Here is a 24,378-nt window from a genome sequence, read left to right on the forward strand (position 1 = left end):
AGTAGGATGGTCCAGTGGTTTGAGCACTGGCTGGTGACTGGGGTTCAAGTCCCTGCCCACCACAGACATCCTGTTTGACTTTGGCCATGTCATTTAGCCTCTGTGCCTCAGTTCCCCAGTGGTAGGAGTACTTCCCAACCCCACAGGGCAGCGTGAGGACAAATGTGTTAATGATTTGGATAAGGGGGCCACAGACGTACCTAAGATATATAAATCTCTGTCCCCTATGTTGTCCTTGAGTAAGCCACTAAACATCCCGTTAAATACATTTTGGGGATTCCATTAATATAGAGGAGATGCTGAGATCCTAAAGCCTTTATCACCTTTAAATTTATTCCTAGGTGAAGAAAAAAAATATGTTCACTTAAATATTGATGTGTGGAGAGGAGGCATGTAATGTTTCATAACTTTGGCAGTGCCATCTGATCAGTTAAACAAAATAAGACTGCTAGCCACAGCTTTGCCCTAGTACGAGTCCACATCTGTGCTGCTTTTCACCGATCCCTTTCTGTTAAAACGGTTGATTCTGCATGGTACAGATTTATCACTGGCAGCCTCCTCCTGCTTTAAGGAGTCAAAACTAAAAGCTCCAGGAGCAAAGTAAAATAAAAGAGATTCTGCTTTTTAAAACTCCACTTGCTATAAATGTTAACATGCAGCTACACCTGGGCCTTGCGCGGAGTGGATATGATTCTTTCAGTGGGCGTCAGCCTTCCTCCTTGGATCCTTGTGAGTGCCTGGTCTGGGGAAGGGATTTTAACATACCCTAGATGCATGGGACCACTTAGGGTCCCATGCATAGACCAGCCACTATGGATATCCTCAGGGAGATCACAGACCATCACTTCCTGGTGGACGTCTGGTGTGACAATTCCACCTTCACCTTTGGCTCAGTCGCACCACTCCCTGTTCGACCGCAACTCTCTGCCTCGGTTCCACCTCTTGGGGGCCCACTTCTCGGACATGCAGCCAGCCCCATTCACGGACCATCATTTGGTGGCCGTGATTGCCTCTCTCACCTTGGAGTGGCCGGGGCTGGCCTATTGGAATTTCAATAATAGCTTGCTGGATAACGTGGGCTTCATGGCATCCCTCTGGGTGTTCTGGCTGGCTTGGTGCGGACAGAGACATGCTTTTCCTTCATTGCAGAGGTGGTGGGATGTGGGGAAGTTCCATGCCCGGCTCTTCTGCTGTGACCATGCCTGGGAGATGGGGGGAGCCAGCAGAGGAATGTGGGAATAGAGCAGCTGGAGCGGGAGGTCTTGGAGCTGGAGAGGCATCTGGCCCCCAGCCCTGGGATCCATCCCTCTGCGGAGCGTGCCAGGAAAAGTGGGAGGAATTCCAGGCCCTCGACAACCAACGAGCTCAGGTACGTCTGTTCAATCCCACATTCGCCTCCTTTGGGAGATGGATCGTGACTCCTGCATCTTCTATGCCCAGGAGAAACTGGTTTTGGGGTGGGGGTGGGGGCGAGAAACACATCACCTGCCTCCTGACAGGGGACAGCACCACCCTCACGGATCCAGTGGAGATGCGGGGCAGGGCCAGAGCCTTCTACAGCAGCCTCTCCCCCACACCCCGATCTGACTGATGTCGATTCCCACTGCATGCTATGGGCCAGGCTCCCGATGGTCAAGCCGGCAGCTGGAGAAGCCTCTCACTCTGGCAGAGTTCTCCGAAGCCCTGCATCTGATGCCCATCAACAAATCCCTGGTCATCAACGGGCTTACCGTGGAGTTCTACCACACATACTGGGACGTCCTCAGCCTGGACCTCACCATCATCCTATCAGTGGAACTAAAGAGATGTAAAACATGGAGCTTAGAATCATTCCCAATATTTTAATCCTGGGTATGGGCCAGTGTGCTGGATATAACTTGTGTAACTATTTTCCCCCTCTTCATTTCACTGTGAGGTGGCCAGAACACACCCAACCACTCCAGTCTGTCCTTCGCTACTGTGCTGATAATCTTTCTATGCCAAATTTCAGTGTCATTGACCTTTTTTAATAAAAGTCAGCTCATACTTATCTGTCTTTGATCAAGGAAAAAAGATTTACTCCAGGCATTCTCTCCCCACTCCACAGGTCCTGTCAGAAAGAGTCATTGATTTATTGTCAACATATCCAACTTCACGCTGATAGCATCTGTAAACATTTTCCTAACATGTCTATCCAGAAAAGAATGAGCAATTCTTACCAATCTCCAGGAGCCTCAGTGTGGGGGTGCAACACTTCTCCTGTGTTGAGTATTTACAACGGTGTTGGGAACTCACTCTGTTGCAAGAGGTCTTCCCTTATCTGGATTTCCAGGAGGAATGATCAGTCCTTTCATTATTGGCAGAGGAGTGGATGATAAGTTCAGTCCCCTTACCTGGGTCCAACGAATCTCTCTCATACACCTACACTGCTGAGCATGACATGCTAAATTATTCTTGCCTTGCCTGATCTAACAAACATTTTTAATTCCACATTAGGGGTACAATTTTCAGATGTGCCTAACTAACTTAGGAACCTAAGACTCAGATTTCAAAGCAGGCACTTACTAGCCTAAATCTCAATGACTTTCAAGGGGATTTAAATCTTCTCGTATAGACTGGGTCTTTGTGGATCTAATACGGTCAAACCGGCCAAACCTTCAAAGTGTAGATGCAGTTATACCAGCATAAACATTTTAATACTGATCTAGCTAATGCGGGTTCCCCCAACTGATATGTGCTATATTAGTATAAATGCTTCAAAACTTGGGCTTTTACAGGCATATCTATGGTGGAAACAAAAACAAACAAAACTCCCTAACTGACATAGCTATGCTGGCAATATTTTCTAGTGTAGGCTTGCCCTTAGGCTACTCAGTGCCTAGGAATAGATTTATAAAGGTATTTAGGTGGCTACTAGGATTTACAGAAATGCCTGAGCAGTTATGGGCCTAAATCCCATCAAAAGTCAGAGATGTTAGGTCCCTAACCTGCTGAGGCATTTATATAAGTCCCACAAGGCAACTAAATGCCTTCGTAAATCTGTCCCTAAGTCACTTTTGAAAATGGGATCTAGAGTAGCAGAGGATCTAGAGTAGCAGAGGAGATCAGCAGTTAAAAATCTCTTCGAAGCCTTCCAAAGATTTGTTTTCATGGTCTTTGTAGGGAAAAGGTTACAGGTTCTAGTGAACAGTGACTTTCCCATTGACTCCAATAAAACTGTACATGGGAGTAACTATTCTCCAACATGATTACAGGGGTCACAATCTAGTGTACAGATTTTAATAAAGATAACCTTTAATTGAATTGTCAAGCCAACATCTGGAATTCTTCATCAGGTTTTCAGGATTGTGGCAAAGGAAATCTGTCAGGGGTTAGAAAAGGGAATATTGCTATTCTTTAGCTTGTCAAAAGACAATGTATGTAGAAGCCACTTTCAGTTAGAAAAAAAATATTAAACGGGGGCTACTTACTTGAGAATTTATTGTAGCTGAAACCATGTTGTGTGATCCTCAGCAATTTGCATCTCACGTCAGCCAAATAAAAGAAACTCACCTTTTCAAAAAGTATGCATATTAGTAAATAAATGGTTGTTTGTAACCACCATAATCTAGAAGTTAATGAGCAAGAACATAATTACTGCAGCAAATAAGCAGTTTGTTAGGGCATTAACACAACAGGTATGATTCACCCATTAATAAACCATTCATTAGCTGCTTGTAATTACTCAAGTCTTGGAAATTAATGCTGTTCATTTCAGCTGATTATTCTGAAACAGAATAGAACTTTCACAAATACATAATTGTTAAATGGAGTAACCTCAAGTGTAAAAAACTTTAAATATGGTACAAAACACTAGCACTATTTAGCTTTGTTCCCATGGGATGAACGTCAAAATGTATGGCTTAAATTGCTCAAACAGGCAGAAAGAAATGGATTGCAGTATTGGATTGGGACACAGGAGTTCTAGGTTCAGTTCTGTGCACCACCATCAACTCCCTGTGTGACCTTGGATAGTGACTTCACTCTCCCTGTGCCTCAGTTCTCCATCTATAAAATGGGGACAATACTGCCACCTTTTTCAGTCTCTCTTTAGGCTGCAAGCTCCCGGTGCAGGGATTGCCTCTATTTTTTGTAGTACAGTAGTGCCTGGAGCTGTGAGCACAATGGGGTCACAGTCTTGTCTCGGCACATAGTGGAAGGGAGTCTGCGCCTTAAACGTGTATTGAAAGACAGTCCATGTCCCAAACAGCTTGCAATTCAATAAATCATCAGATATATATTTTCTAGTTCATTGAAACGGCACGCAGGAAGGAGCCTTACAATTTCAGCTGTCCTGCAAAAAGGATCTTCCTACACAAACTCATTTCTTAGTAGAGGATATCCATGCAGGGAAGATGATACTTCATGGGTCTAGGTCTGTGCTGCGCAAGGCTATGCTGATGGTGATATAAATCTATCTACAATTCTTTTTGAGTGTAAAATATTTTCCTCCTTGTTTTCCCATCTACCTTTCCTATTCTGTCACCTAATTTCCTTACTGGAAACACATGTCTGTGTCTCAAAGAACAAAAAAATATAAAAGGGTAAGATTATCTCTAATGGCATTTATAGGCATTGATCATAGAAACAGCAAAAGGAACGCCATCCTGTCTGCTTTCAAAAAAACTGAGAATATGCTTTCTGATTAACACATTTGTATGCAAACTCAGACTTGCCAGTTCCAGCTGCTTACTCCACTGACAGGCCCTCAATTCCTGGTCTTCCTAGAACTGACATGACCACTTGGAACGTGCCTTTTTTAGAAGTAAGAATCTGAGAGTTCCAAGCAGGGTGGTGTTTAGATGTCTTGTGGACTCAATGTAAATTCTAGTTTCTCTCGCTAAACAAGAATATGGATAAGAGGTAGGAGGGGCTATAAAATCTAATTCTAATAAGTCTACTTAGCTGATTCTAGAGTGCCCATCACCAGAGTAAGTAGCAGTCACAGAATATGTACAGTTGGTAGAGGGAAAATGTGCATTTTTCAGTGAATCGGATGCAGATTCCAGGCTTGATTTATTAAAATTAAAAAGCATTTATATGGGCTGAGGTTGACAGAGTTAAAAAAAATGCATAAGAAAAGCTGGCTGAATGTATACTTCTGATGGGTGAATAAAATTGCCAGCATAATGTGAGTCTAGTTATTTCTGGTATTTCAGAGATGTCTCAGTATAAGAGGGACAAGCATAACAGAAACATTAATGACCTTTTAAACCCCTTTCCCCCTCAAGGATAGTGCATTTTAGCAGCTTTTTTTTTTTTCTTCCCACTTGCACCAGAGAAGACTGCAAGGGACTCTGACAGCTGAGAGTCCAAGGCAAGCTTGTATCAGACACAACATCAAACAGCACTGGCATTACAGCCTAGCAAATAGTTACCTCATTGTCATGCAGAGTTTAATTAAAAGATTAGGCTTAGAAAAAGCCATCCAAGGTGTGTGCACAAAAAGGCCGGCTCTGTGTGAAATTGCCTTTCTTGGCACACAGGATTCTCTGAGCCTGGAGCCAGTGCCATTCTGAATGCCAGCAGGCAGCTGTAGTGGGACTTATTTCAGCTGTGGAACAAAAGATGTGTTTTCCACCTGCCATGCCTTTGCTTGATAATATTGCAATTTCATTCTCATTTTAGAGTGATGACTAAATTTAAACTCCCCAACCATAATTAGGACAACTTAGAGTAACGATAGCAGCTAGGCACTGTAGCCTGAAGGAGGCGATGTTCCCCACAGAGCTGAAAATGAAGCAGGATATCCCAACGAAAAAGATGAAGGTTTTACAATTCTAACTTACCTTAACACAAGACAGGAGAAAAAGGCATTTTAGTCTCAGCCAACCACCAATGATTTTAGGAGGTTAGGGAATGGAACCATCCTTTTTAGGTGGAAATCTTAGGGACAAATTTTCTAAAGCTTGCATGGGGGAGAAGACCTCATGTGCGCAGTCATTTGAGCTGGTCCCAAAATAGGGTTATTTCCTACTCCCCCCCACAGCCCGAGTCCCCCTCCACCAGGTGGGGGGGGAAATGTAAAAACCCCTAAAATACTTCCGTGTGGAAATGCTGTCACAGTGGCTCCTGAGAGCTGTACTTCAGACGCCTCATGCTGCCATTCTCTTCTGTAGGGCAGGCTCTCGATACCCTATGGCCTTTCCTCTTGGAGAGAGGAGGCTGCGCATCATTGGAGTCCCTGGCCACTATGCATCAGGAGAGATCTAGTCTCAGGGAGCAGGACCCATAGAAGAGAATTAGGGCACAAGGCTCCCAAGTTACCACTTCTATGACACACTGTGGCAGCATCTTCAAATCAAAATATTTGAGTTAGGAGTGTTTCGTTTCGCCCCCCTCTCCCTTCCCCCCAAAATTCAAGAATTTTCTGCAGGAAACAAAAAAATGTTCCAAAAAATTTGAACACTCAGATTTCCATCAAAAACAGATTTGTTAGAAAAATCTTCAACCAGACCTAGCAATCACTCTTGGGTGCAAGGAGGAGGTACATATACAGTATGTAACATTTTCAAACGGGGGACAGAGCATGTTTCAAAGTGTGTGCATGCTAGAGGATGGGTGGACAGAAGTGGGAAAGGCAGGGCAGGTGGCCCCAGTGGATAGGTGTGCACTGCCTAGCTTGGAACTGCCTAGGTTGCTCTTAACCTGAGGCAGGCAGGTTTTGGCATGATGGTTATAAAGAGGAAGAAGCTGGAGCAAGGAACATGTGGGAAAGGGTGGCAGGTGGGCATTGTCGAAAGGGTGTGAGGAAAGAGGGATGGGGAAGACAAGGGAAGGGAGAGCAAGCAGACACTTGGAGAGTAGCTACCAATGAACAGACATGTTGGCTCTGAGCAGAAGCAACAAAAGTGGGAGGACCGACCTTTGAGACACTATTAGAGTTAGCCAGGCAGCTACACCCATGTAGCTTTTGCCAGGTATATTTCATAATAAGCAGAATTGGGCTCATAGAAGCAATTAGCATATATTAATGTATATTAGCATGAGTGAAATTGTGTGCTGCTTGGGGCCACAACACAAGAGAATCAGATGGGGGAGCAAACAGTTGCACCTCCAGAAGTTTTTCCATAGCACACACCATCTATCCCTGTAGAGCCATCCCCTTTGCAGCTGCTGGCTCCAGCATTTCCCTTGCTGAGTCCATGCTAGGCTCCATGCCTTCCAACCCAGTCTACATAGGAGCAGCATCACCCCCCAGTCCTGAGAGGGGACATGGGCTGCTGGAACAGAGCTAGGCTGGGCAGGTCTGCAGGTGAGCCCAGTGCAGGAGCCAGCCCCCAGCAGTGGTGAGGAGAAGCAGCACTAACATGATGTGGGATGGCAAGGCCAAAACTGAGTGAGTGGCATTGCCACCTGGCACATGTGGGTCACAGCACCACTCTAGTTGGGCCCTGTGGCCCCCGTCATGATGCCAGAGGAACCCTGAGCAGCATTGCGATCCCTGTGCACCAGCTCACAATTCCACTCACTCAGTTTTGGACACCCACCCCATCATGATGGACAGCCGGCAGGGCCAAAACTGAGTGGCGCTGTGACCCACATGCACCAGGTTGCAACACCAGTCATTCAATATTGGCCCTGTCATGACAGAGGGCAGTGGGACACCCAGTGCTGCTTCTCCTCACCGCTGCTGTCAGGCTGCGCCCTCGCTGCTGCCAAGGGACGCACCAAGCTTAACATGTGTGTGGCTGCAGGTGTCACTGGGTGCAGATGCTTTAATAGCTGCTGTAATCTTCTCAGATGTGTCAGGACTGATAAGTGCTACAGCTTGTAAGTGTAGCTACTTTGACCCTGATTTGGCAAAGCACTAAGGCACATGCTTAACTTTAAGCACAGGAGTATTCCCTTTGGCTTTGAGGATATAAATATCCACATTAAAGTTAAGCATGGCCTGCAGTGCTTTGCTGATTGGGGCCACTCCATAACTCCAAATCAACCACCACCACCACCACCCCGCAACCCTCCCCGCACACACTTCTTCCTAATAGCAAGCATGGTACAGGATAACTAACTTTTTGAAATCTACAGCATCATAAAACTAGTTTAATTTATATATATGTATTGTGCCTCGGGGGGTCCTGTACTTCTAGGCAGTTAGGGTTTGCCGTGATGCTCAGTGCAGCCTCTCTCCCCTTCTAGAGGCAAGCATTACAGCTTACTGATCCACCTTCATCATCGGTCAGTCAACGGGTTTCTTTAAGAACCTTCTTTAGTCCCTGTCTTCCTTCTCAGTGAGCATTTGCTCTAACCACTTAACACTTGTATAGAGATTAGATTTCAAATATAATTATTTTAGTAGCATAGTCATTGGACCTCATGATGCATTTTCATGGCAAACACAATAAATGCTCATCTCCCAGTTATGAAATTAACCCTATAAATATCATGCTTCTGCCACACCAGTGTATCCTTTTTTATCATTAATGTTTTCTTTTCAAGTTTATGCTCAAGATCTAAGATGCAGATACCAGAGAGTTCAATAGACTATCACACTGGTCCTTGGGTCTTACCAATGCTACAGATTGTACATATGCCACAGATGATACCAAACAATACAATTGCAAGTCACTCATAAATTTGTAGAGCTTTTGTCCAGAAGGAACTATTAGATCATCTAATCTGACCTCCTGTGTATCACAGAAAGTTAAGTTCCACCCATCCTGTATTGAGCCCAATACCTTGTGTCTGTCTAAATCGCATCTTCGGGAAAGGCACCCAGTGTTGATTTGAAGACATCAAGAAATGGAGAATTCATCACTTCCGTGGGTGGTCTATTTCACTGGTATAATCACTCTCACCATTAAAAAAATTCTGCCTGATTTCCAATTTGAATTTGTCTGGCTTGAGGTTCCAGCCATTGAGTCTTGGTATGCCTTTTTCTGCTAGCTTAAAAAGTCCTTTAGCATCTGCTATTTTCTCCCTGTGAAGGTACTTGGACGCAGTAATTAAGTCATCTCTCAATCTTTTTGAGATGCTCACCAGATTGAGCTCTTTAGGTCTCTCACTGTAAGGCTTTCTGCAGTCCTCTAATAAATATTGGTCATTCTTGTCTGGACCCTTTCCATTCCCCTCCCCCAGCTTCCTTCTTAAAACATGGACACCACAACTGGATGCAGTATTCCAATAGCAGTCTCACCAATGCTATAAACAACGGTAAAATCACTCCCCCACTTCCACCTGTAGCTTATGGAAAATTGTATTGAAATGACAGGTTTTAGAATAGCAGCCATGTTAGTCTGTCTCTGCAAAAAGAACAGGAGTACCTGTGGCATCTTAAAGACGAACACATTTATTAGAGCATAAGCTTTCATGGGCTACAGCCCACTTCATCGGATGCATAGAATGGAACATATAGTAAGAAGATTATATATATATATATACACACACACACACGGTGGAAGTTGCCATACAAACTGTAAGAGGGTAATTAATTAAGATGAGCTATTATCAGTAGGAGAAAAAAACTTTTGTAGTGATAATCAAGATGGCCCATTTAGACAGTTGACAAGAAGGTGTGAGGATACTTAACACAGGGAAATAGATTCAATATGTGTAATGACCCAGACACTCCCAGTCTGTATTCAAACTCACATTAATTTTGCATATTAATTCAAGCTCAGCAGTTTCTCGTTGGAGTCTGTTTTTGAAGCTTTTCTATTGCAAAATTGCCACCCTTATGTCTTTTACTGAGTGGCCAGAGAGGTTGAAGTGTTCTCCCACTGGTTTTTGAATGTTATGATTCCTGATGTCAGATTTGTGTCCATTTATTCTTTTGCATAGAGACTGTCCGGTTTGGCCAATGTACATGGCAGAGGGGCACTGCTGGCACATGATGGCATATATCACATTGGTAGATGTGCAGGTGAACGAGCCTCTGATAGTGTGGCTGATGTGATTAGGCCCTATGATGGACAAGTGGTCCATTTCCTCGACACTACTGTGCTAATAAGCAATGGTCACATAAACACCACCCTATACCAGAAACCTACTGACCGCTTTACTTACCTACATGCCTCCAGCTTCCATCCAGGACACCACTGATCCATTGTCTACAGCCAAGCTCTAAGATACAACCGCATTTCCTCCAATCCCTCAGACAGAGACAAACACCTACAAGATCTCTATCAAGCATTCTTAAAACTACAATACCCACCTACTGAAGTGAAAAAACAGATTGACAGAGCCAGAAGAGTACCCAGAAGTCACCTACTACAGGACAGGTCCAACAAAGAAAATAACAGAACGCCACTAGCCATCACCTTCAGCCCCCAACTAAAACCTCTCCAACGCATCATCAAAGATCTACAACCTATCCTGAAAAATGATCCCTCACTCTCACAGGTCTTGGGAGACAGACCAGTCCTCACTTACAGACAGCCCCCCAACCTGAAGCAAATACTCTCCAGCAACCACACACCACACAACAAAAACACTAACCCAGGAACCTATCCTTGCAACAAAGCAAACTAGATACCATTAACATGGGTTTGAATAGAGACTGGGAGTGGCTGGGTCATTACACATATTGAATCTATTTCCCCATGTTAAGTATCCTCACACCTTCTTGTCAACTGTCTAAATAGGCCATCTTGATTATCACTACAAAAGTTTTTTTTCTCCTGCTGATAATAGCTCATCTTAATTAATTAGCCTCCTACAGTTTGTATGGCAACTTCCACCTTCTCTGTGTGTGTGTGTGAGAGAACATATCTTCTTACTATATCTTCCATTCTATGCATCTGATGAAGTGGGCTGTAGGCCACGAAAGCTTATGCTCTAATTTGTTAGTCTCTAAGGTGCCACAAGTACTCCTGTTCTTTTTGTATTGGAATGGTAGAGCTATAATTGTAAAGACTCATGGGTTTCCTGGTCCCAGGCTCTGTAAGGAAAGCACATGAGTAGCCATCCTAGAGTAAGGTGGGGTCATTTGTCTCTCTCTAGTTTAGGAAGTAGCCTGCTTTGTGTTTTGCTGTTTGAGTTCTTGTGTAGTATTCTGAATTCTAAGAAATAAAGATGTGTTCCATTGCAACCTTCCAGCAACAGTATTTATGATTTTGCCTAACCTTTCAGTGTGTATGCCATGACCATAACACTATCCACAAAGGGAGCACAGAGGTAGCCTAGACAATTACACATGGCAAGGTGTAGCACTGGAGGTGAGCTTTGCTTTGTTTTCTCATAATTGGGTTATCAAATTGTTACCTGTAAAGGACCTGGGCCATCAGAGGGCAAAACAAAGTAATCAAAATATGTGTGTTTCCATTAATAAAGTCTCACGGACAGAGGATTTGTAAAAACAGTTCAAAGACCTTTACCTTAGGATCGTTGTTCCGGACTCCACAGCTCAAAGTCCTTAAACAAAGTTTCTGAGTTTAGTCTTCTGAAGCTTGAGAGAAAGAAACCACAACCCCTTGCATTTCAGAGAGTTTCAGAGAGTTTCAGAGACACTTATAGGAGTAAATATGGAGCATAAACAATGTGTCATTTTTACAGTTACTTTTCTGATCATAACAGTTGAAACACATAGGTGAGAAATTTTTGCAACATAAAGTGTATGTGCTAATTCTGTTCCTATTGAAGGCAGTAGGAGTTCTGCCAGTGATTTAAATTATATAATAGATAATATCAGCAAATAAAATAATATTGTTAGAGATGGAAAAAAGGAGCATTAGGACCCAGAAGCGGCTTGTGTAAACAGACTTCTTTACTGCAGTACTTGTTCCCCTCGACCCAATTGTCGAGTAAGCCCCGAATTACGCACATCACACTCTTTTCTCTAAGTTAATATGTAAATACCCACATTTACTACAATGCCCCCCCAGGCCCTTGTTTAATAATATGAATGTCCATATAATTATTAATAGCTATATACTGAATATAATTATACCTGCCCCTGCTTTTACTGTTTACAGCATTAAGCATTTTATACAGACATTTTTACCTTAAAGATACATTTCTCTGGAGAGTTTGGAGAGCATTTTAAATCAGCCAGGTAACTTTACCTTTATACCCAGTCACTTTCAAGAAGCAGATGGTGGATTAGCTTAAGTGTATGACATACCTGTCTTTAAATAGCTAAAAGCCTGGTATGAATATTAAATGGCGTTGTCTCTGTTGTCAACATTAAAAAAGCCCACAAACATGAAGGCAGACATATGCAGCTTAAAATTGTTTTAGCCTCTTTCCGAATTTTTGGATTGAAGACACTGCAATTTTTTCCCTTTAGGTATAAAAAGGAGATGAAGTATGAAAAACTAGTTGAAGTTCATTGCATGCAGAGACATAGGATGCATTTGTAAAACAAGCATTATAAATATTGCATCACAATGGCAGGATACATGAAAAATGCAATAAAAATGTTAGTCATAGTTGTTTGTTTCCTTAAAGATACTGGATAGACTGATCACCAGTTAAAACATTTCTTGGAGCTAGGCATGATTTGGGGAAGGACTGGGCAAGCTCCCTGCATCCTTGCTAATACACTGCAATTTCGATCTGCAATACATATTTCTTTATATTACGTACCTGACATCTCTTCAGAACAGATTGACACACAAGTGTGGTGTGATGGGCAAAACGTGTAAGCTCATTCTTAAAACAACCTTTATCCATCTAGGTACTTCTATGATCCTCGTCACTGTAATATCTGAATGTCTTTCAGGCATTGCTGACTTTATCCTCTAAAGACCCCTGTGAAGTAGGGAAGCATTATTGTCCCCAATTTACAGATGGGGAATTGATACATTAACAGCTTAAGTGACTTTCTTGAAAGACACTCAAGCTATCTATGGCAGAGTTGGGAATTGGACCCACACATTCCAAATTCTAGGTCAAGGACTTAATCCAACCACAAGACCTTCCTTTGAGGATAGTTACTAGTAGCTATGCCAAGAATCACAATCTCAAGATTCCACTTGTGATCCAAACCAGATCTGAGCTCCAGTCACCAAAGGTAAGAGAAAGGTGTGTAGAGCTGCACCTAACCTTTGTTTCATAACCTGACATGATATAAAACATACTGGTCCAGATCCTGAGCAATTGTGTGGAAGCTGTGGTTTGAAATACCAGTTTTCCTGAGGGATGCCTGTATGGTCATACATCCTGGGTGATCTTTTGGGGTATGTCTACAGTTCAATGAGGGGATACCATTGCAGCTCATGTATACATAAGTGAGCCAGTTTTAACGTAGCTAGTTCTGATACCAGAGAAGTGAAGCCACACCACCATGGGATGTACAAACCACCTAGAACTCTGGGAAAATTACTTGGGTGGTTAGTGTGCCCCGAAGCCCATGGTGCCACAGCTTGGCTGGTCTGGTATCCGAGCTAGCTAAATTAAAATGACCTCAGGTATGTCTACACATGCTGCAACCACACCTGTCATTGCAGTGTAGGCATACCCTTTGTTCCTCAAGAAAAGGAATTCTCATTGAAAGAGTGGTTCCATTAGCATATAGTGTAGTTACAGGACATGAAAAAGAACTAAGCTGTTTTGCTCCAAAGTGTGAGCAGGGTCTAAGTGAATTCTTCCCTGACAGCTCACTGGGAGCAGGAGAGACTTCAAGAGCAAACTGGATTTACATGAACACACCCACTCTGCTTAGATATCCAGCAGACAGAGCAGTGTTATCGCTGATGTTGGGTTACAAATCACTTTAGTACTGAATGCAGGGGTAGGGAAATGTTGTTACCAATATTGTTGTCATTATTGTATGAATACAGGGAAGCAGGACTGTGCTTAACCTGTCCCAAATGAGGGGGTCACCCTCAGATGAAAGGACCTTTTAAGCCAGGAGCTTGAATGCCAGAGCCCTGTGAAAGTAAGAGGGACAAGTATCCCAATCACAAGTTGTGAACCCTCCCCAAGGATCCTTCCCACTGTTCAAAGAAAGAGCTAAATCAGCTTAATTAGGAGTCTCTTTGTTACTTTAAATGCTCAATCAGATCTGAAATCAGTTGTGGTGGGGCAGTGTTTCTGCCCGGCCTGCAAAGAGCTGAAAATTACTAAGAGACTGATGTGCAGAGGTCACAGCAGAGAGGCAGGTGAAAAGTTGGCTGGTGAATGAGGGCCAGTGGAGAGGAGCAGCAGCTGGTGGGGCGGCCAGTGGAGAGGAGCAGCAGCTGGTGGGGCGGCCAGTGGAGAGGAGCAGTGGCCGGCACGGCGGCCAGCCAAAGCAAGTGCTCAGATGGTGAAGCAAGCTAGGTGCCTTCTTCCCCAGGTGGGAGGTGAACTCACACAGATGCACCTCTGAACCCTGGGTCCTCTATGGTCAAGGACAACCACTGTGAGTGGAGTATGGTGAGAGAGCATAGGAGGGGCACAGAAAATGAACTTTTGGTTGTAGAACGCAAGAACATGAGGCAGAAGGTACTTCCCCACCCACTCTGGGGTGGGCGTCCTGCTCATAGTTTTATGATTATGAATCCCGCTTGTGGTATTTTCCCTAATTAATGTCAGATGACTTCTATCCTTTCATTAAAAGTTTCTTTTCTACACTCAGACTCTGTGCTTGTGAGAGGGGACTCTCAGAGGCACCCAGGTGTGGTGTGCAGTTCTCCCAGGTTACTGGGTGGAGACTCGGGCTGGTTCTGTGTTGTATCGATGGAAAGGAACCCCTAGATATTGAACGCAGTCCTTGTTGCTGCTGGCTTCACCTGGCAGAAGGGTTACATAGGAAAGTGTTTTTCTCCTTAAAACAGACAAGAGTGTAACCTACAGTCATACACTAACTCATACAAGCAGTTCCTGATCAACCACGTAATGAAAAAATAGTTATTTGTGTGTTGGGGAGGGATGGGTTATACTGTCAAAATAATGACTAACGTTCTCGTTTGCCCAAAATTATATTACCTTTGTGACAAACTAAGTCTGTATCCAATTGGGCAAAGTATGGCATCTCAAATACAAAAGCACTAACCCTTTTCTCTTTACTGAAAATGTACTATAGTACCATGCACACCTATAGTATTTCTGAAGGGAATGGTTTCTCATTGCTTCTCTTTACAAACAAATGATTCAAAACTAAACAGAGATCAGTTCAAATAGTTTTGGTAGTGACTGAATCATATGAAACAAATCTGGATAAGTGGGTGAAACTCAATATCATCTTCTATCTCTCCTCCCTGTGTACATTATATAAGCTTCATTATATAATAAATTAGATAGCTACAAACAGCAAATGTCCACCCAGAAAATAGGTGGGAAACTGGAAATGTCAGGCATCCATGTCAAATCTCTGCTTCTGCAATAACATACAGTGACACATAGTTCCACTGAAGTCTCAATGGATCTGACCCTATGTCAGTTAATGCCAGGTGAAGATCTGATCCACAGGTAGGGAACGCTGACAAAGTTGGGCATTCTACTATTTTATAAAATGGCAAGAATGAAAAGTGGGAGCTGATTGGTTTAACCTATGAAAATAACATCCAGCACTGGGATTTCTAACACCTCTTTACCAAATACAAAACAAACACACACAGTTAATATGTTCTTATTGAAATACATGGTATCAAATGTTTGCATAAAAAGAAAATATCCTTCAATTTGTAATTTTTAAAATATACTTCTTCATTCCCCTCTCCTTCTCTGTGCTGGGATGCTCCACTATTCTGTAGTGCCCCTCTTTGTAGGGAAAAGAAGGGGCTCTATTGTAATGACTATAATGTGGACTCTTACTGAGGCTACTAAGCATTTGCCACTAGAAGAAACTTTGATGTTCCCTCAACTAGACTGAACATCCTGTGTTACCTAGTGTCATCACAGAGGCTCTCCTCAAAACAGTTGTCCAGAAAATGGAATTTCCTTCCTGGCTAACAACCAAAAAAATAAATAAATCAAAACTTAGACATTTTTCATGGGATGAAAAAACTTGAAAAATTCTATTCCAGGAGCACTACCATGGCATTTTTTTTTTCTTGCTCTTTCTTGCCTGATTTTTGCCTTGATACCTCCCTGTGCTACCTGACTCCACAGGAAGCTGGAAGCCTCAGAGGTTGGCCGGTCCTGGGAAGGAGCTGCCCACAGAGTTGGAGAGCCCAGGCTGGCCAGCCTGCCAGGTGCCTGTTAAACCTTTCAACAGAATTGCACAACGTTTTGATTCTCTTGAAGCAGCTTTTTCTGAAGGAAAATCTTTACATACTCTGCTCCCTAATTCTTGGCCTATATGAAAATATGTATATTGTGTCTTTAAATCTGTAGTGCCGAGAAAGATATTAGGCAGAATCTCTACACTGAGGCAGAAGGAGATACAGATTAGCTTTAGGAATAATGCTGTTTCCTTTTTTTTCTAATAAAGTTCCTGGTGCAGTGTTAGACGAAATTGGCTCTTTCTGAGATTTTGGAGCATCATCACATGAATCCTGGACTAACGAGCCAAGGAAGGATCTGCTGGTTACACTATGTGTTCCATCCTTCTCTGCTCCTCCTGTTCCTTTCTGTCAATCTCTGTAGGGTAGTGACCTGCACAGGTCTTGAAAAAAGTACCCAGCCAAGTGGCTTAGGCAGATAAGCTGTTCACCCGATTGCTAACAGCAGTTTAAGTTGATCTTCAAGAGGAAAGTTTCTACCACTAGTTCCCACTCAGGGAGTTTTGATCATTTTACTTCTAATTATTATTGGGGGCCAACTTTCAGACAGGACTACCTAACTTAGAGGTCTCAGTTTCACATTAGAGTGCTCAAACAGCTATTACTTAGGTAATCATATACTCATTTTATGCATCTACATAGCAATTGGAAGTACCCAGATGCAGGCTTTGGCATGCTAGCTTAGGTGCCCACTTTCGAAAACTTGGCTCTGTAGCAGCTCAAACACCCACCTCCATCATTTTTAAATGTTGAAATATCAACAGCACCTCTGTCTGAAGAGAGACAAAAATCTTTGACAAAAATCTCTGCCAGCATGTCTATCATTGCATGGTAAGGCAGTGATATTCCTGGCACTGTAAGAACTTCGAGCAAAAAGGGGCTTATTCAAGGTTAAGGAGAAACATGTCTCTTCCCCTGCCCTCTGCTTATTAGTGCAGTTTTTGGTTTTCATTTTAAATAGTCCACCAATACCTTTTTCATGGTTTTAATAATATCCGCTGCATGAATAAATAATGAATTGCTCCTGCAGACCTAAGCTGAACTAGGACAGTGACCATAAACATTGGGTGGCAGCTATTTTACTACATGCTAATAGCAGTATTTAAGCTCACAGCAGCACAGCAAGTCTCCCCACTCCACTCCAGCTGACCAGTGGCTGGTGTGTTCTCAACAGCCTCTCAGCAGTCAGGAAGCATTTTGATCCCCAGAAAATTCTGGGAATTATTCTCAGAATAACTCCAGTCTGGGACAGCTGGGGAAAAAATAGGGATTTAAGAAAAATATGAAAGCAAGCTGGAAATGAACCCATTTCCATAAGTAGCATTTAAGGCCATGTGTCCACTGCCCCACAGTTTGGATTATGGCGATGTGGATAGCCCTGTGCACCAAAAAGCTATGCTATCATTCCCCCATGTGGATGCTGTGGACATCCACTCAAAGGTTCTTCATTCATATTGACTTAGTCCTCTTCAAACAGGACTATATTAACTCAAAGCAGGAACCTTTAACATCATGCCTCAGCATCCACAGAGTCATTACAGTGCAGCACTTCAGTGTGCACTATTATTCACACCCCCGTAGTGCAAACTGTGGGGCAGTGTAGATGTGCTCTAATACTGCCCTTTCTAATCATTAGGCCCATAATGACTCTTAGTAACCCATCAGGAAGGCAGAGTTACTAAGAAAGTTATCACTGGTTCTCCACTTGTCAGGTAACTCCCTTCTCTTCATGTGCCAGTATATTTATGCTTGTATCTGTAATTTTCACTCCATGTACCTGAAGAAGTGGTTTCTACCCACAAAAGCTTATGCCCAAATAAATCTGTTAGTCTTTAAGGTGCCATCGGACTCCTCATTGTTTTTGTGGATACAGACTAACATGGCTACCCCTCTGATACTTAAGAAAGTTAGCTGACCTCAGAAAAGACACAGTCAAGTGCTATGACCACTTTTACAGTGATGACAGTAACTTTCTAAAAACTATGGAAGTGTATATAATTACACACTCTGTACAATTCTCCCTTTTAAAAGGCATCAAACACAGTACCACAGCCTTTTGGAAAGATGGAGAAGCCTGACTTACAGGCAATTCTTCTACATATTCTATTTAGGATAGCAATACTCAACCCATGCCTCCATAGATGCTTGCAGCAATTTGAGACCATGTGTTCAAATCTTACAGATTCCTGATGCTATACTTACTTCCACAGGGGTAAATCAGGAGAGACTCTGTTGCAGTCTGTGGAGTTACCCTGATATGAAACTAGCGAGAGAGGAAATTCAAGCCCCATGTGGTTCTTCAGCATCCTCTGAGCTCTTCCTAGTCTTAGGCAGTGTGATCAGAGCACTGATCACAACAGCACACTACATGATGCCTGACAGCTGCAAGGAACCACATTGGGGTGCTAAGTCAACAGATGGGGTTAGCAGGGTCCTTTCTTGCTTCTCCTAGGAGACAGAGGGATGGGGAGAGGCTGAATAAGCTCTGTCAAGCTCTACATGAGCACTATGCACCCAGAAAGGACGGGGAGGGAGAGAAGGTCAGGCAGAAAAAGGACAAATGGAATCAAAGCACCAAAGTCAGAGTGCAGCATCTTGACAATTGGGTTGATGTTTACATCATGGCATCATCACCTCTATTTCAGTAGCACCAACAAGTCCCAAATACCATGCATCAGGACATGTATTGCGATGACATGTGGTCATGTCACAAAATCAGCACCACATTCTGAGGGCAGAACATCAGGTTGCCAATATTTTGTGGCTCTCTGTGATTTCATTTCATGGCACAAGAACTCTACAATCTGCAGCCCTGAATGTCACTGATTTTAGACTAATAGTAGGAATGAAACAACTTAATCCCACACCGTATAAGGGAACTCAATAGCATCCTTTGTACATTTCTCAAGTTATTTGGTAAGAAGCAGTAAAACTCCAAAAATGTCATTGCTAATGAAATACTAATTTAGAAAGATAAGACTTTTAATTTTAAATATGTCAAATGGATGAAGAAGTGGGGAACTAATTATGTGCATGGAATTCCAGCCACCGAAGTCTGTAATTTGTTTAAAGTCTAAGATCCCTCTACCTTGTGATGAAACTTTAGCTGAAGATGACAAGCCAGCCCCACAGCAGTGCAGATTTGTCATGTTTAATCAAGTTTGGTGAGATAAGGTGCATAGAGGGCCCATAAAATGCCTTAAATGTAGCAGAATTTTGAAACCAAACCAATATTTTACTGTGGAGACAAGGTAACATCATCAGCACAGGTAAAATATTATAATATATTTTAGTGGGAGTTTAAAAGTCCCACCAGGAGCATTCTGAATCCATTGTAACTGATTAATAGACTGTTGCTGGATGTCTTCCAAATGGAGGGAGAATTATAATAATGCACACTAATTGTGACAAAGGTGCGGATAAGCAATTCAACAACCTCCTGGGAAAGGGATAGTAAAGCAATTTAGCAATAGTCTGGAGATGGTATATGTCAGCCTTGGTGACTGAGCTGATATGATCATTAAAAAGAGAGTGACAAGGCTGGAATCCATGAAACAGTTTGATGTGGTTTACCCCCACAGATTGAACTAACCTAATGCCATATGTCTGGCTCAGCTTTCCTTGCTCACATTTGTTGCTAACTGCTAATCCTTTCTTCCAAGGCAAGTTAATCAAAGGGTTAGTGGTGGGACATGTGCATATAGAGCATCGATATGAGAGAAAGAGAAAGAAAATCTTATTAAAGGAACAACCTAATATAGCATTGGTCAATATTAGAGAAGGGATGAATTACTCTAGTAGAAGTGAAACAGCAAAGAGTCTCAGCCTGGACTTGTGATAACACATGGTGGAAAAGTCAACTAACTGTCAATGAAAGGATCTACCTCTGCCAATCCAGTCTGAAACCTGTTCTAGTTATCCTTAGATCTCATTCACTGACATGGACAGTGGTAATCAGTGACAAGATAGAAAGCTGTAAATAGAGTAAGTCAGAACATTTTCATTTAAATGAAATTTTGTCGAAATATGCTGTTTAATAGAAAGTGAACCATTCAATAGAGATGAATTGGTTTTGATAAAAACTTTGTTGGAAACACTTTCTGAGAGGGAGAGAGAATACTGATCATATGAAAAGAATAAAATGTATAGCAGGTTATATGGGCACTGTTGACAGCGATTAGAAAAAAGTGAAACTTTCCATCCCCATCAACAGCAGTCATTGCAAAGTGTGATGTTTCTTTAAATATTACTTTAAATATTAGCAAGTCATTTCTATGCATCTGTGACTCTATTTAGACAGAAGAGATTACTTGTCTTACAGCTAGATATCACATTTATTGTATTAGGGTCTTCAAAAAAGTAAAATGAAATTAACTATTTTATTGAACTGATGATTATAAATGGAGCAAGGCGTTTTCACTTTTAACTAATCAATGAAACTTTCAAAAACAAGCAGGTATCATTTGCTGTACTGTTCTCTTACCCTGAGAGGCACAGAACACCATAAAGTATAGTGAGCCTCATCCTTCACCTTCACTATTTTTATAATGGCTGCGTCACCTCAGGTATAATACCTCATGACACTGAGTTAACAAGTATATGCTATGTGGCGATGAAGCCATGTGATAAAAAGGAGAACCAAGTGCTATGCAGAGCTATGTATTGTGAATGTACCCTGTGTGTTTAACTACCTCACCTCCCACCTCTCTCCCACCAATCCATCTCCCTTGGGACTTTTTCCCTAATGTTCCAAACTCTTTCCTCAGCTTCAAGTAGTTGCCATTAAATCAACACTCCAGGAGAATTTTCTTCCCCCCAAATTACCCCAGTGGGGTCAATGACAGCTTTTCTATACTTAACAATGTTATCAATGTAAATGACATGTGGTAACATATTCCAACTATGCGGAGCTAGAGATAGAAGCTTTATCCCACTGGTGAGTGCAGATTTCCAGCACTCACTTTTAGCCATGGAAAGGCCCCCAAGATAATGTATTTTAATTAGTGGCAATTTTCTGTAGAGAAATAAAACTATTTTAGCTCACATTTAACTTTTGTTTGTCCCTCTGAATATTCTACATTAGGATTAATAATAATAGTAAATTAGGCCCAATCACTCAGTCAGAACTTTGCCACTGATGAGTAAGGCACCCATTTCTAACTCATGACAAAAAAAAAACTTAGGGGAGGGGTTTCAATGCACTCAATGTTAGCTTAATTCTTCTCCCATTGAAATCAATACTAAATTTACTGCTCACGCCAGTGGGAGCAGAGGTAGGTCAACAACACAGAGTGTTTTTGAAACCTCCAACTTCTTAAACCACACCACTGTGGATTTCTCTCACAAACACATCTATATATATAAATACCTTAGCTGCAAACTCTGATTCTTTTCATCTTCCTCCTCCCCTCTTCTTTTTTTAAACTGGAAATGCCTGTTTTAGGGTTGCCAATCCTCCAGGATTTTCCTTGCATCTCCAGGATTAAAGATTAATCTTTAATTAAAGATTATGTCATGTGATAAAACCTCAAAAAATACATCCAACCAAAATTGGCAACCCTAAACTATTTACAAAGAAGTTCAACACTTAAGAAGGTTGTAATATTGCCAATGTACATTCATTAGTCTATTAGAAGAGTAGATTTTGCCAGAAGTGCAGTGTAATTGCTTCAAAAATATAATCTTTAATGTAACCCAGTCAATCTACCAGTTGGTCCTAAATTGCCTCATGAATCCCAGTTGCTGCTTCTTTTTCCAACACCTCTATTGATTATAGTAATGTCTGTTATTTTCCTACAGGCAAAAATCCCTCATCTGATAACTTTCTTAATCATGAACTAACGAGCTCTTTGATCATGTTTTTTTTTTTTCCTTGTTGTTGGTTTTGTTCCAGGATGACAGTTCTAGAGTGACATCAATGCAAACTAAAGATGCGGAGCAAGAATTAAAGAATGGAGGAACATATGGGAGTGCACCTTCCCTTCCTCTTAACAGGAGAGGTTGAGTTCCAATTCCTCTCTGCCTGGGTGTGACTGAACTCTCTCTCCTCCCGTCTCTTTGCGGACTTGTGGAATGAGGACTCACCAGGCAGGAGCAGATTTTGAACCTGTTGCTTGGCTAAGAAGTTTATGAGGCTCCAAGCCTCCCAATCAGTAGGCGGAGCAGCACTGACACCTGGTGGGGAAAGAACTGTGCAAGCCAGGAGTCCTTGATCTACCTACTTTCTCCTACTAGGCGCTCTCTCCCTCTCCTGCTGTCTCCTCTCCCGAGGGAGAGTTTGCACCGTCCCGGCTCTCCCTCCCACCCTGTGGAAAATAGACCTGCCAGAATCTAAGGAGACAGAATGGCCCTGCCATTTACTATACCACTGTGGTGTGGTGTGAGATAAAGGTGAGGAGTATGAGTGAGAGCACAAAGCAACGTTCCCCTACACAGCTCCACACTCCTGTTTGGCTAGTTATGGGCCTGCTTGGACATGTGGAATCCTTTCAGCTACATTTATTTCCTTGTTCCCACTCCCTTCCCTGGGCTGCATTGGATGACACTAAAGAATGAAGTGTCATTTTGCCACTTGGTGTCAACCCCATGACGGCATGCAGCCACCAGCATGGGTGAGCTCTCATTCCTGTAACTTTAACCACTACCCACAGCTTATTTGGAGAAATTTCCCTGGAACATATTCTCAACTGGGCAAAGTCCTGCATTACCACATAACATTGTTATTCTCCTCTCTCCTGTGTCTACTAAAAGTTTGATTCTCCCTCTCCTGCCAAAGTGGATAGAATGAGACTAGGGGGTTGGGGTGGAGAAAATAAACTATATTGTAACTACTAAAACTCTTTGTATCACTGAACTCAAGATATTTTGGATGAATGTAGCCTTGAATGAGGAGTCAAAAGATGCTTCTAACATGCCCCATTTTACATAAAATTGCATCACAGCTTTCAGTAGATTAATTCCCTTCGACCTCCACTTTCGGTTAAAGTCACTGTGTTCCCAATCTTCCATAATCTCATCATTTCCCCCTCCCCGCAGTCTATCCTATTAATGTTCTTTTGCAAAGCTTTTCCCTCTAAATAGGAATGCCTTAAATAATTTAAAAACATCTCCTCACCTAGATGATACCTGTGTTACTATTATATTGGCCTAATACATTCTCCAATTTGTTCTTTGGCAGATGGATTCTATGGGCTGGATCACACAATAAAAATATTTAATTTTAGACAGTGAGTTTAATCCTTCAGTCATTTCATGCAAGGCTTTTGAGTCAGCTCCTCTATTCTTTTTTTTATTCCCCCTAGGCATCCTGGCCGGTGTGGTGCATAACATCAGCAGAAACCGCATGAAATTGAAAATCTACAAGCTTTATTCAATGTAAATCTAATGCCAAACCCTCAGTAAATAAAGCTTTAAGGGCTAGCTTATCAGCCGGTGTTAACTGGTGAAGCTCAACCAAAGTCTATGGAGCTACACTGAACTATACTGGTTGAGGATCTGGCCCTAAATATATTAAATAAGCACAGAAACATGACCTGATTCTCTTCTCAGTTACATGGTGTAAATCACAAATTACTCCTTTGAAGTCAATAGTTACATATGCATGAAATGGAGGCATGGGAGAAGAAAATTAGGCCTGTATATTTTACACTGGACTAGGATCACAATTCCTCCCATACTCAGGCAGTGTCTTAAAAACTGTAATACAGCCCCATGTATTTATAAAGGTACAATAAGGTATCTAAACACTCCTGACACTGATGTCCATTTTAAAATGGAGATACGCTAAGCACAATCCTTTGCCTAAGATATCTACTTTCGATATACCCATCCATATTAAAAAGCAACATGCAGTTCTGCAAGAGTGATAGTATTAGTCTAAAATATATCTGCTATGCAACCAATTGGAGCTGCCCAGTAGTAATTTTAAACACACATTAAAGAACAAATTAAGATTGCATTTTAAGTAGCAGTTGATTGGAGCCATAAAAAGTGAGTTGCTACTGGACAGACACCCTTGTAGGTAGCATTAGTCGAGTCCAAGGGGCAATTACAGCTAGGAGGAGAATGACCCCACTGTACTAACTCCCTAGAGTTACTTCTTACCCCAGATCAAGGTTGAACAAAATGGAGAAGCTTGCTTTGCCTATGATACACTTAATCTATAGATAAATAGCACAGCAGTCTCCTGGGCTCTCAATCCCACACAATTCATCCGCATAACAGTGCACTAAAAGAACATTAGATATGCCTGAGTTGCTTGCTCTGTGGG

Source organism: Lepidochelys kempii, chromosome 5 (genome assembly GCF_965140265.1).
Source record: "Lepidochelys kempii isolate rLepKem1 chromosome 5, rLepKem1.hap2, whole genome shotgun sequence".
Classification (NCBI taxonomy): Eukaryota; Metazoa; Chordata; order Testudines; family Cheloniidae; genus Lepidochelys; species Lepidochelys kempii.